Consider the following 15,345-nt stretch of genomic DNA (forward strand, 5'->3'; position numbering starts at 1 on the left):
AATGAGAACTAATAAAACTTTATATATTACTACTAGACAAAAGATGGCGCTATTTGTAATATTGTAGTTCATTATCACTTATGGTATTTTTTTTAAATAAGAGCTATATCTTTTGTTTGTGTACAATTTTATATGTATATTAATAGTTACGTAATTATTCAATTAATTGTAGAAGTTTGTAATAATTACATTGGAGAATATTTTCATATGTTATACACACAAGAAAATATTCATATTTAAGATATTTTTTACAATACCACATAATAAATATATCATTTTATGTTTAAAATTTATTATCACATTAATAAAATTATAATAACACATTAATAAATAATAATAAAATTCGTAAACTTCATTTTATTTCGATACTGGTGCTGCCATCTATCGAAATAAAGTATGAATCTATTTAGAATGGAACACATTATTCGACGATAATCACAAATTAACTACTTTAATTTTATTAAAGTCATGATTAAGTTGTATTATTTATTATACAATGGCTGAAACTAAAATATTAATTGTTTTTATTAGAATACGTTACTGTTAATATAGTAATACATAATTTGGCAATTATTGTTATCTGGTTCCGTGGTGTAGTGGTTATCACATCTGCTTTACACGCAGAAGGCCGCCAGTTCGATCCTGGCCGGAATCATATTTTTTTGTTTTTACAATACTACCAGAATTTCTTTTTGTTAATGATATTGCTATCAGTGTTTCAAAAACATAGATATATTAAATATATATTTTTTATGGGTGATAATGGATTGGTGTACCTGCCAGCACTAACGGTTTACACTGGCGGGGCACCAGTGGAAGATGATAAGATGAGCATGAGTTCAGGTCAGTTAGCACTTCGTGACATATTCACCAAGAATTTATCACGATGGTTTCCAGGGGGAACCGCGTGGAGGTCAACCTGACATGGAATTTAGACACTTATCCGTTCCCAACATTATACTCGCAGTAATTTGATATGTTCGCTTCTTAGTTGTAATAAATAAGAGTTATTATAATAAATAAAAGTGAAATATTAATATAATATATATTCAGATATATACAGTGGACCCCCGGTAGTCCGACAATCAGTGTCGTAATATTATTTTATATAGTTGTAATATAAATTATAGATCCAATGATAAGATTCTATGTTATATATGTATGTATGTATGTATATGCAGTCTGAAGTATATTGTCAAAGTAATATTTTAATAGACAATGTCGGATTACAAGGGGGCCGGATTAGACAGGGGCCGGATTACCGCGGGTCCACTGTAATATATATAAATATAAAGAATTTTTTATTTTTATTTTATTTATTTAAAAGAGCAACACGCTATTTCCTTTCTCTTTCTTATTGTTATGAATCTGCATTCCGAATGAGTGGTAGATTAAAAATCAAAGTTATATTCGAAAGTTTATATGACTATTAGTACCTGACCTCGTGGTCATCTTAACATCCTCCACTGGTGCCCCGCCAGCGTAAACCGTTAGCGCAGGCGGGTGCACCATTCCATTATCTATACATATAAATAAAATTGGAGTGTCCGTTTGTAATATTGAAATAACCGTTTTTACTACATGCATCATCCTCATCATCATCGCAGCCCGGAAGACGTCCACTGCTGGACATAGGCCTCCCCCAAGGATCTCCACGACGATCGGTCCTGCGCTGCTCGCAGCCAATGCCTTCCAGCGATCTTGACCAGATCGTCGGTCCACCTTGCTGGAGGCCTTCCCACGCTGCGTCTTCCGGTCCGTGGTCGCCACTCGAGGACTTTACCGCCCCAACGGCCATCTTTACTACATGCATATGAATATAAATACGGTACATACACCAAAATAACATTTTCTAAAATTTTTGTGTCTGTGTTTTTGCTCCGGGTAATCTCTGAAATGGCTGGACCGATTTTGACAGGAATTATTGTCGGGTAGCTGATGTAATAAGGAGTAACTTAGGCTACCTTTATTATAGAAAAATTCTCTAACTTTATTGTTAAATTCCACGCGGTGAAGTTCCGAGCACAGTTAGTCATACATAAAAAAACCGTACGTTTACAATATGCCATTAGTCCACCAACTTGTTTGCCATTCGAGTTACATTAAAACATAATATAATTGCAATAACCATTGCCATTCCAGTTGTGATCATTTCAAAGATGCTTAGCTAATTGACTGTAAAACGTGATTTTTCAACTGGACTTTACTAAAGACAAACCGGTATGAAAACGTTAGCTAAAATTACATTTTATTCATAACTTTTTATACCTTCGAAGCATATATTTAGAACATAAGGAAAATGGATTTTATATTTACAATCTTCTTCTAATATATATTAATCTACAACTTTAATCACATCACATCATTACTTTGGGATCCGCGATCGAAAAAAAAATGTAGCGTACTTTCTACACGTGCCAACTTTAGTCATTGCAATTTACTAGAAATCTTATATATAAAATCTTATAATCTTGGGAGTCACATTCAGCGTTACTAGTATGTTTTAGCTTTTAAGTTGTATAGTATATAAGATAGATAGCATCTAAGAATACTGTAATGCTGAATAAATGTCTTTATTATTATAAAAATAAATTCAGTTGAGTTTCTTGCCAGTTCACTGTACACTGAACTGGACAGTTGGATAAAAAATATCATATTTACTTAGTAGCGATTACTTGAATGACGAGCGTGCATGGCAATAGTTGTTCATGCACGGGATTTTCATTTAATGTTAGACATAGACACCTATATAAATAAACATTGTAAATAAACTGGCTTTTAAAAAAAAGTAATCAATTGAGTTTCTTACCAGTTCTTCAAATGAATCTATATACTGAACTGGACGGTAGGAAAATATAGTAATAAACTTGACGTTCATAAGCGACTAAAATGTACTAAATGAATAAATGATTTTGTAAAAACTTGTCCGCGTGGGTACCTCAGTCTAACCTATTTCAGTCTCCAAGCAGCTTGTTTAGTAAGCTAGAAATGGGGACAGTACTCCACATTACTAAGAACAAACAAAAACAACTACCTTGCTTTTTTATGGACGGTAATGCAAAGGTGCACGCGTGACCACGGTTAGTGCAACCTAATCGAAATGTTGAGAGAGATAAATATCTTTATTTAGCGTATTTTTTCATGTTAAGAACCAGTTTATAATATAAATAATAAAGGTAATAAGATTCATGTAATGGTGCACCCGCCTGCGCTAACGGTACGCTGGCGGGGCACCAGTGGAGGATGATAAGATGAGCATGATGTCAGGTCAGGTAGCACATCGCGATAAATTCACAAGGAATTTATGGTTTCCAGAGGAACCGCGTAGAGGTCAAACTGACATGGTACATTGCTAGGAATGGGGTAATTTTTTTTATTATATTTATTCATTTATTTCAGGCAACTAAGCCCATATTATAAATACCTTATGGACTAACATACATATAATATAATATTTAAAACTAATACAATGATATTGCCTGTGTGATCACGGCACTGAAGACGGTAATCTGCCACGGTAGCGCCGATATACCACACCTTTCGGCCAGTCCTCTTTCATGAAGGTGAACCAGGGCATTTATACTAGGATAGTGGCAAACAAGTATACGTCCTATCTGATGGTAAATAATTACCACAGCCTATGGACGCCTGACGCAGCAAGGTGGACCGACGATCTGGTCAAGATCGCTGGAAGGCATTGGATGTGAGCAGCACAGCACCGATCGTCGTGGAGATCTTTGGGGGAGGCCTATGTCCAGCAGTGGACGTCTTCCGGGCTGCGATGATGATGATGATGATGGACGCCTGAAACACCAGGGGTGTGACGTGCGCGTTGCCGACCCTAATAAAGCTTAATATACCCTTGAAAAACAACCCCCTTTCCCCCTGCTCTCCGACATAATATGTAATCTAATTGAAATAGTTCTAAAATAGAACACATCCATTTTTTGCATTTAGTGTTTATTTTATAGTTTAGCCATATTTAGCGTTCTCAGTAAAATTATTTAGATAAACATTCATAGGGTTTTCCTACATAATATCTAGATGGAAAGATTTTCCTTATATGCGAATATCAAAAACTAATCCACACAATACATAGTATCATTATATATCCGGAAGTGTTGTTCGCCTGTCCGTCTGTTGAAATGAAATGTGTTTTTTATAGTTGACTAGCTACTCGCCCCGGCTTCGCACGGGTGAAATATATTATACATATAAACCTTCCTCTTAAATCACCACAACCCCTTGTCAGCAAAAATAAGCAAAGTTCTTACCCCCTAACGATTACGTAAACATTTTTCAATTAGTATATTGTTTTTAGCAGACAATGTGAGGGTTGCCATTCGTGTAGAAAAGTAAATAACTACCGATGACGTACTCATCATCTAGACACCCCCACCCCCATGTCATCTAAAATAAGCAAAGCAAAGACCGGCCCCTTTATGGAGAGGAGCGTAACGCATACATATAAATAAAAAAGAGCGGAATTTCAATATTATATGTATAAAAAAATATTATAAATGGTAGTAGTGTATTGTTACTAATATTTGTACGTAGTAGATTAACTGCTACGTACGAAAAATGTGAATTTTATATATAAATTTATTACTTTATTATTAAAACTTTAAAAAAAAAAAGAAAAAATAAATACAATTACTATTATTATGCAGATAGATATACTAATTATTGAATCCATTACTAATTCTATAAATGATCAGTGACCACATCGCATCGCAAATGTTGGTATCGCTCAAGATGTAAGAACGAGTATATTTTAATAGTCATTTATACATTCCAAAGATCCATAATTTGCAATAGAATTCAACGCAGAACAGCCATTTCGAAATCTTACCATATAATGCCTAGGAAAATAAAGTCGCTGTAACAATGGAAATTAAAAAAAAACTCTTATGTTTAATATTAATAAGTGTGTGCAATAGTCAAGAAATATCTTCTTATATATAAAATTCTCGTGTCATAATGTTAGTTACCATACTTTTCCGAAACGGTTTGAGCGATTTTTATGAAATATTAAACGCATATTCTGAGTAGATCTAAGAATTGGTCACTTTTTCATACCCCTAAGTGATAGGGATTCTTCACTCCTAACATTTTTTTAAATTCATTATCATCTGGTTCTTCCTTATCCCATATATTAGGTAGGTCGGCGTAAAATGTTTTTCTCTTCCAGTCATCCCGTTATTTTAATTTTTTTTTTATTTTTATTATTTTATAATGTGGCATTAAAAAATACATACAACCCTAAATTTCCACCCTTCTATCACCTACCTATATTTTTTAGCGATTTTAATTTATATTGTATAATAACGTTAGCGGGTCAGCTAGTAAAATATAAAAATTTGCAGGCTGAATACACTGGACATTATATTTAACTAGCTATTCGCCCCGACTTCGCACGGGTGTACATGTACATCTATCTATTAAAAATACCGCTTCAAAATCCGTTGCATAATTTTAAAGATTTAAGCATACATAGGGACGGACAGACAGCGACAGCGACTTTGTTTTATACTATGTAATGATGATATTATATATGTAAACACTGTATTCTGCAAATAAATTATTTCATTTGAATTGAAAATGGAGTGTAGGCTGGTAGTCGAACGAGTGGTAGATAAAAAACAAATTGTTATGACTATTCAAAAGTGCTTAAATTAAGTTTATTTGAATAAATTTTCTATTCTATTCTATTCTATAAATACTGTACTCTGTAAATAAATGATTTGATTTGAAAACGGAGTGTAATGCCCGTAGGCAGTAACTAATTTGATATGCACAGTCTCGTTTAATATTCTTTGCGCGCCAAACAACAGGTTCCCCTGTCAGTGGAGCTAGTTAGTGATATTATACATCGCGGATCGGACGCGAGCAGGTAAATTTACCGTTTTCTATCATTAATATTTTCTTAATTTACACAGGAATGTATATGTATAATTAATTCGCATTCTTAATTTTGGCGCGTAGAAATCATCTATGACAGTTCTTTTTTTTTATTCCACGAAATGTGTTAATGGACAGCAAATAAAACGGGTTTGTTTTTTTTCTGTTTTGTTTATTTACGCAATGATGGGATTTTTGTTTGACACATAATTTTTTTGTATCTGTTGTAAGTTTGTAGATAGACTTTAGAGTTGTGTGACTCAGAAAAACAAAAGATTTTTTGTTGGAATCTGTGGTAATTTTTTTTTAAGATACACTTCGAAGCTGCAATCTTGCCTCACTTACAACAAATCTATTTATATGTGAAACTGTGCAATCATTTCTTTTGATTATACCATTACAGGTTAATCAATAGATTCAGTTTTGTTAATTACTCTGTAGAAAGTTTATTTCTGTGGTTACTCACTTATGTTTTTTTATTAAATAAATATTCTTTATTGTACACAAAATCACAAACATATACTTTATCTATACATATAAATAGTATTGAGTGTGTGTTTGTAATATTGAAATAACCGTTTTTTACTACATGCAAAAGGAATGTAAATACGGTACATATACACCAAAATAACATTTTTTACAATTTTTGTCTGTCTGTATGTTCCGGCTAATCTCTGAAATGGCTAACGATTTTGACGGGACTTTTATTGGCAGGTAGCTGATGTAATAAGGAGTGACTTAGGCTACTTTTATTTTAGAAAAATAAATCTATCATAGTTATTCCACGCGGACGAAGTCGCGATTACAGGCGTAGTATTAAATAAAGATGTACAAGGAATGAGAACTTAACTCTGTAAGAGTTCTCTTTCGTTGAGTTTTAGTTGTTATGAACGTCGACCTATTGAACAAATTAATTTTATTACTGAAATTAACGTTATATATATATTTGCAAATAATTCGTTATATTGACGGCCTCGGTAGTCTACTGGATTAGCACACCACCTTAGACTGGATGATCGCGAGTTCGATTCCTCGCACGGCACAAACATTTGTATTCATGAGTATGATTGTTTGTATCGGTCTGGGTGTCTATGTATATTATGTATATATTTACATTAACTGTTGTAGTACGCAGCCATACCACAAGCTTTGCTTACCAAGGGATTATAGCGCTGTAGGAATTGTATAAAAAATCAAAAATATTTTATTGTATTAATATTTTTTCTTGCCGTTATATTTTAAATACTCACTAATATACTATAATAAATAATATTATAAATGTTTGTCCGTCTGGCTCGCTTTCACGCCAAATCTACTGAACCGATTTGAATGAAATTTGGTACACAGATAGTTTAGACACTTAGGCTACTTTTTAATTTAATAAACGAAAACAGGGTTGAAAGAGGAGATATGGAAGAATTGTCATTTTTAAAGCTAGAAGCTTGTGACTTATTGTTTAAGTTGTTGATTAAATATAAATAAATATGATATTCAAAGTTTGTAAAAGCGTTACCCTTAGGGAGTAAAATAAAATAGGGGATGAAAGTTGATATGGTAATTCGTTATTCTATAAGCTGGAACAATGGATTTGGTCAAGGTTATTATATACATTATATTTGCTACCTAACGCCTCTCTCACGCGGACAAAGTCGCATCTGTATGCAAATAAATAAAAAGATATAATGTTGTGTTGCAGCCGATCAGTTGCCTGAGACGAGCGCTGTTTGTATGAAGAAATGATTACATCTGTAATCATTTTCCTGTTTGTCAGCCGGGTGGCCGCGCAGAGCAATGGTTAGTATTGAAAAAAAACTAGTAATATAACATAATAACCTCTCAGGACAACACACAGCGCCATCTAGTACCAAGGCAAGCAATAGTTACTAGACTACATACAATCCTTACTAATATTAAAAATGCGATAGAAGTCTGTCTGTTTGTTTCGCTTTCACGTCATAAATACTGAACCGATTTAAATGAAATCTGAACAGACAGTCTAGACCCTGAGAAAGGAATAGCCTACTTTGTAATGCAAAAAAGGGCTGTTGCTTAAATATAAATAAATATGACATTCAAAGTTTAAAAATGATACCCTTACGGGGGCAAATATAATGCTATATGCAATGACCATTCCACGCGGACGAAGTCACGGGCACAGCTAGTATAATAACATCTCAGACTTACACAGCTCCATCTCATTAGCTAAGCTCGTGTTATGGGTATTAGATAACTGATACAAATACATAAATTTTTTTCGTAAATACATACATATTATATATAGAAAACACCCAGACATATACAAACAATCATACTCATGAATAAAAATGTTTGTGCCGTGCGAGGAATCGAATCCGCGACCATCGGAAGTAAGGCGGTGTGCTAAACCACTAGACCACCGAGACTGTCAACCGATAATAGACAATTGCGTAATCTGTAGAGATTTGGTTATTTCTCTATATAAATAAATAAATCTGGATATATCTTTAATAACAAGGAACAAGGATTAGTAATAAAAAAACAAGCTTACAGGCATATCACGGCTACGTAAGTTGCATTTTGAGATATGGCATTTTGATTTGAGGCAGCTCATATCATGCTAAACGGGTCCTTATAGCTCAGAAACAATGCATCAGAGCAATATGTAATGTTGACATACCTACGTATATCTTGCAGATCACTGTACAAAGATTTAAATGTATTAACTGTTCCATGTCAATATATCTACGAAGTGTGCATATTTGTAAGAATGCACATCAAATTATTTAGAAAAAAAGGTTTTTTTTTTAATTTCTTTTTAAATTTAGGGACTTTTGTACCATCTAAGTACATGTCAGTCCCATTGTACCCTAAAACCAATCACTCCATTAAGAAAAAAAGGTGAATACTGTAATTTTAACGTAAGGAATCCAAATAATCTCATTCTCCCATACAATACTACAAACTTGTATAGCAGAAATGGCTATTGTATGTCAATAAAAAATTACAATAAGTTGCGTGATGATATAAAAATACTACCGATAAATATGTTCAGGAGAGAGTTAAAAAGATAGCTGATCAATAAGTGTTTTTACTCTGTTGATGAGTACTTTAATTCATGAAGTAGGTAATCATAGTACTTTGCCCAGAAATTTAAAATTAATTTAATAATGATGAAAATAAAAATGAAACTTAGAAATATGTATACTCTTATAATAATAAATAGACACTGTTAATTTTTGCATGCCAGTTTCTGGTGAAAAGTGTGATACATAAATTATTATTTTTATAATCATGTAAACCACTTTTCAGGCAAAATAAAGATATTTGTAACATGCAGCCTATGTATAACACAGGCAGTGTGTTATTATTTCCCAAATAACTATATACTATGTTAATTCTAAAAAATCACTGGATCTTACCACGTTGAAAGGGTATTCATATATGTATATATGTAAGGGTTGATATTCTGGTTTAGACGGCTGGCAATCTGCTCTTAGCACACTGCTTACCAAACGACGTGATGTCAATAATATGAAAGATGCATTGGTTGTCTTTCGAAGCTATTTGTAAGGGAGATCCGGAATCACCCTGAAATGAGAAAAAAAAAACATGTTGAGTTCTTCTTTCTGCTTCTTTGCCAAGGTTTGATTAGAAATGACGTGTAATAGATTTTTTGTGGATGATAATGGAATGGTGCAACGCGCACGTGACACCCCTGGTGTCTCAGGCGTCCATAGGCTACGGTAACCGTTTACCATCAGATGGGCCGTATGCCTGTTTGCCACCATAGTAGTAACTTATCTTAATAATATTATAAACGCGAAAGATTGTGAGTATGGATGGATGTTTGTTACTCTTTCACGCAAAAACTACTGAACGGATTTTGGTGAAGCTACAGTAATATAGCTTATACGTCAGAATAATCTATAAATATAAAGTTAAATTCCACGCGGACGAAGTCGCGGGCACGGCTAGTAAACTATAAATTTCTTGCGACTGAAACCGAAGATAAAATTGTTTTATTTATTTTTATTGAGTTCACTGTTGAAGGTAGACGAATATTTCGACGAATATAAGGCCATTCGCTCCATTTATAGTATGGGTTCCAGGGAGTCCTTACGAGAGTGCTTTAAGGAATCAAATATCCTCACCGTTGCTTCTCAATACATTTATGAATATCATGTACGCCAGGAAGAATATAGACAGTTTCAAAAGAGTTAGTGATTGCACTAATAAAGGCTTACGTAACAATAACAAACTGATTTTACCTAAATGTCGTTTGGCTAAAGTCAGTAATTCGTTTTATGGCAATTGCGTAAGGTTTTACAATAAAATACCAGAGTCTGTTATAAATCTGCCTGAAAAATTATTTAAATGTCAAATAAAACAGTTCCTTTGCAAAAAACCATAAAATTGAAGAATTCGTTAACGACAATAATGTTTTTATAGAAAATCTTTAAATCCATAGCATATGACATCTGATTACACTAATAATGAGTGCGTAGCGATTTCTATGTTAATTATCGCATGCCTCTTACTTGTTATACTATAATTATTTATATAAAAAAACATCTATTAAAAAGAGCAACACACAAGTTTCATGCTCATTCTTCTTGTGATGAGTCTGCGTTCCGAATGAGTGGTAGAATCAAAATATGACTATTCAAAAGTGCTTGTAATGAGTTTATTTGAATAAAGATTATTTCTATTTTCTATATGTCTGACCATAAAACATTTTATTTTCCATCTACCCGCTGCTCTTCAGTTTACCCGTGATCATGGCGGTTGAAACACTGCCGAAATATCGGGAACTCAATAAAAAATAAACATTGTAATATCCCATTTTTTTCCTAACTGTATGTATAAATACTGCCCATGTTTGTCTATGAAATAGTAGCTTTCTATATGTGTATGATTTTTAATAGCAACGCTCAAATTTCTGGCTCGTTCGTTTGTGATGTCTTATCTTTCTAGCTTTCCGAATGATCGGTAGATTAAGAAAAATTACTGTGACTAAAAGCGCTTGAATTAAGTTTATTTAACTAAAGGATTTTCTATTCAATTCTTTTAAAATTAGTTATAAATTAAATAAATCCATCATCATCATCATTGCCTTGCCTTTATCCCATTATTTGTAATCGGCGCAGTATATCACTCTCTTCTACTGATCTCTATCAGCCGTTGTATCTAAGCATACTCTCCTTTTATACATATCTTTCACACAGTCAATCTTTTTTTTGGTCATCCTCTTTTTTTTATACCACTTAGGTGGCAAACAAGCAGGCCCATCTGATGGTAAACGGTTACCGTAGCCTATGGACGCCTGAAACACCAGGAGTGTTACGTGCGCGTTGCCGACCCTTAAGAAACCTTAATATACCCTTCTTGAAAAACCCCATGCTGTAGTCTCGTGAGAAAACCTCGGCAGGTAGTTCATTCCACAATCTAAGTGTATCCTGCGTATCCTCTCTGATTCCATCCATCCACGTTCATTATTTGAATAAAACCTATACAATCAAAATAACAATTTAGAAATACCTTTTTATGTTTGTTTAGACGAGGAAAACTGAATACATATGTTGCATTGATGCCTTTTTTTTATTATATTTGCGGTTTTGAGCTGCGTCATGTGCCTACAATGCAGTTATGATTTCATGTTATCATTTTAATAATAATAAGCATAGACAATTCGCCTTATGGGAACACAGTTACCTAGATACAAAGATAGATAGTTAAAAAAATTCTTTACGATAGCTGTTCCCGCAACTTCGTCCACGTGGAATTTAACTTTATTTTTCTAAAATAAAAGTAGACTAAGTTACTCCCTATTACATCAGCTACCTACCAAAAAAAGTCCCGTCAAAATCGGTTCAGCCATTTCAGAGATTAGCCGGAACAAACAGACCGACAGACAGACAGACAAAAATTTTTAAAAGTGTTTTTTTGATGTATGTACCGTATTCATATTCATATCCATGCAGTAAAAAACGGTTATTTCAATATTACAAACAGACACTCCAATTTTATTTATATGTATAGATAAAAGCACACACACACAAACACGGTAATATTAATAACAAAAATTAAAAGTATATACACAAATACATTCGTCAGTCAACATAGTACAATACATATATAGATATAGGTATACAGATAAAATACTATACAGATACAAAAAAAAACGTGTGTAACGTAGTGTAGTGTGATTGTACTATCATTTTGTTCTTTTGAAAATAAAACAAATATTTTGTACTCATGTAAAGGATTTTGTATTTTCCCTCCAATGATATAGCTCAGAATGACAAATTAAAATTAGTATTCTGTGTTCTTTTTTTTTAAATAATAATAATAATAATATTTCAGGACAATTAACACAGCGCCATCTAGCACCGCGGTAAGCAGAGCTTGTGTTATGGGTACTAGACAACTGATACAAATACATGGATACATTTTTTTTTTGTAAATAAATACATATTATACATAGAAAACACCCAGACCGATACAAACCGACATACTCATGAATACAAATGTTGTTACGAATCGAACCCACGACCATCGGATAGTAAAGCGGTGTGCTAAACCACTAGACCACCGAGGCTGTCAAATGAAAATAAACCCATTACAAGCACTTTTGAATAGTAATATTTTGATTCTACCACTCATTCGGAATGCAGATTCATCACAAGATGAATGAGCAAGAAACTTGTGTGTTGCTCTTTTTAATAGATTTTTTTTATATAAATAATTATGATTGATATTGATAAAAGAAGATTCTTTATTTTGTACATAAAATTATCTTATATATAAAATTCTCGTGTCACAGTTTTCGTTCCCATATTCCTCCGAAACGGCTTGACCGATTCTCATGACATTTTGTGAGCGTATTGAGTAGGTCTGAGAATCGGTCAACATCTATTTTTCATCCCCCTAAATGTTAGGGATAGTCCACCCCTAATTTTTTATTTTATTTTAAGCAAAACAACGTTTACCGGGACAGTATAAATAAATTGATACTACTACTATTCGATACATAAAGGTATCACTAGCATTTAATAATGGCTAGTAACAGGGGCAAGGGGAAAGTTAGTAATGTGGACTCACGACCTATTGCTAGAAATGTACCATGTCAGGTTGACCTCCACGCGGTTCTCCCTTTTTTTTTTATCGTGTGGAAAAATCTTCAACAAAACCGTCACCCCCCCGCCGTCATACCCACTAAAAAAACCACACGGTATACCTCGAGGTGCCGTCCGGGGTTCGCACTTGGCACTCAACCCAGACTTCGGCGGCTTGGCCTGTCCTGTAGATGTTGTAGGACAGGCCCCCTCTCTCTGGTTAGGGTGCTATAGCTTGCACCCTACCTTCTCGTCGAGGTGCGTGGGTACACGCGTGCGCCTCCAGGGGCCTGGTTGTGGGGTGGTGCCTCCCTCAAGGCATGCACCCCGGCCCCCGTGGGGGGTAGACTCGGGACGGAGTTGGGCTCGTCCCGACGTCTGCGCCTGGTCCTCCGGCGGCGGATCATTGGGGCGGAAGGATCGTACTCCCGGTCCCTCTCCGCCGCCTCCTTCTGCGAAGTAACTTCTTCGCAGAAGGTGAGCACTGCCAGCCACGACCCCTCGCTCCTAACCACGCGGTTCTCCCTGGAAACCATCGTGATAAAATCCTGGTGAATTTCTCACAATGTGCTAATTGACCTGACGTCATGCTCATCTTATCATCCACTGGTGCCCCGCCAGCGTAAACCGTTAGCGCAGGCGGGTGCACCATTACATTATCATACATAAAAAACCTCTTAGCTTAGGACAAGATGGTATCAGGTGATGGTGATGTACTATGGGGTATTTATACGCTGTTCAAAAAAAATGTCATTTGCGGTCTGGGTCCCATTGACTCATGTAGACAGTATTTTGAAGATCTTAACGTTTCTTCTTTATATATGTATATTAAAGAAACAGAATTATTTAAAAAAATTGAAGAATGTAATAAAATTACTCAAAGAGACAATATGTACATAGAAATATTGATCAAACTATTATATACTAAATAACAACTGGTTAATGAGAGATGTTTTTATACGGTAAAAGAATTTATTTTAATGTAAAATGAGTTAAGGGATTATATTAATATAATAGTAATGACAGTAATAATATTGACATATAAGACTAAATAATAATATAGATATAATAATTTCTTAAAATTGTATAATATAATAATGTAATATGCTATCTGAAATACAGAATTGTGTAATTATTTACAGAAGCATAACCAATATAAAATTTTGCACATAAAAGAACACTCAGTTGACGATGTATATTTGATAATTGACTTATATTCCTAAATAACGATTACCCCCGCCATTGCTAGCAATGTACCATGTTAGGTTAACCTCCACGCGGTTCTCCCTAGAAACCATCATGATAAAAACCTGGTGAATTTATCACATGATGACCTGACGGCATCCTTATCTTATCATCCACTGGTGCCCCGCCAGCGTAAGCCAGTGCATAGAGGGGTGCACCATTGCATTATGAATAATTTTAAAACAGATACGTAGTCAGCACCCTGACTATCGGAAGTAAAGCTAAATCACTAGACCAGCGAGGCCGTTGGATAAGAAATAATAAATTATTATAGTATTCAACTAAGAAGCGTAAGAAAGCAAATTACATGTTATCTATTTGTTATGACGTCATCGATAAACTTTTGACTCGAAGATAATAATGTAGTGTGTAGTCCAAGGCACCAGGCCACGTGGTAGATCACCAATGAGATGGACAGACCAGATCAAGGCAACTAAGTGCTCAGTTTACGAATGTACTCGGAAAGCTACAGTCGAATGGCGCCGTATTAACAAAAACCTCACTCATCGTGATTCAAAACGTTGACCACGACCTCTCTGACAAGAGTACCGACTAAGAAGAAGTGTAGTCCAAACACATAAAACTTTAGTTGAGCAAATTAGATTCTAAACTAAAAAAATCTAATATATCATTCTAGAGATGTGCTGCTTTTTTTCCTGTACAATTAACACAGCGTCATCTAGTCCCACGGTAAGCAGAGCTTGTGTTATGGGTACTAGACAACTGATATAAATAAATAAATAACCCTGGACAATTAACACAGCGCCATCTAGTCCCACGGTAAGCAGAGCTTGTGTTATGGGTACTAGACAACTGATATAAATAAATAAATAACCCTGGACAATTAACACAGCGCCATCTAGTTCCACGGTAAGCAGAGCTTGTGTTATGGGTACTAGACAACTGATATAAATAAATAAATAACCCTGGACAATTAACACAGCGCCATCTAGTCCCACGGTAAGCAGAGCTTGTGTTATGGGTACTAGACAACTGATATAAATAAATAAATAACCCTGGACAATTAACACAGCGCCATCTAGTCCCACGGTAAGCAGAGCTTGTGTTATGGGTACTAGACAACTGATATAAATACTTATTTTTT

At 34.5% G+C, this 15,345-nt stretch overlaps 1 non-coding gene and 1 pseudogene across 1 annotated transcript; both read left to right on the forward strand.

The window, feature by feature from the left end:
- Window positions 1-582: 582 nt before the first annotated feature.
- Window positions 583-655, forward strand: Trnav-uac (transfer RNA valine (anticodon UAC)). Its single transcript has one exon. It is a non-coding gene; the product is annotated as a tRNA-Val (tRNA).
- Window positions 656-5,814: 5,159 nt separating this feature from the next.
- Window positions 5,815-15,345, forward strand: part of LOC131849027 (serine protease snake-like) — a 31,330-nt pseudogene continuing 21,799 nt past the window's right edge.

The sequence above is a fragment of the Achroia grisella genome, unplaced genomic scaffold, assembly GCF_030625045.1.
Source record: "Achroia grisella isolate CSIRO2021 unplaced genomic scaffold, CSIRO_AGI_Agris_v1 utg628, whole genome shotgun sequence".
Taxonomy (NCBI): domain Eukaryota; kingdom Metazoa; phylum Arthropoda; class Insecta; order Lepidoptera; family Pyralidae; genus Achroia; species Achroia grisella.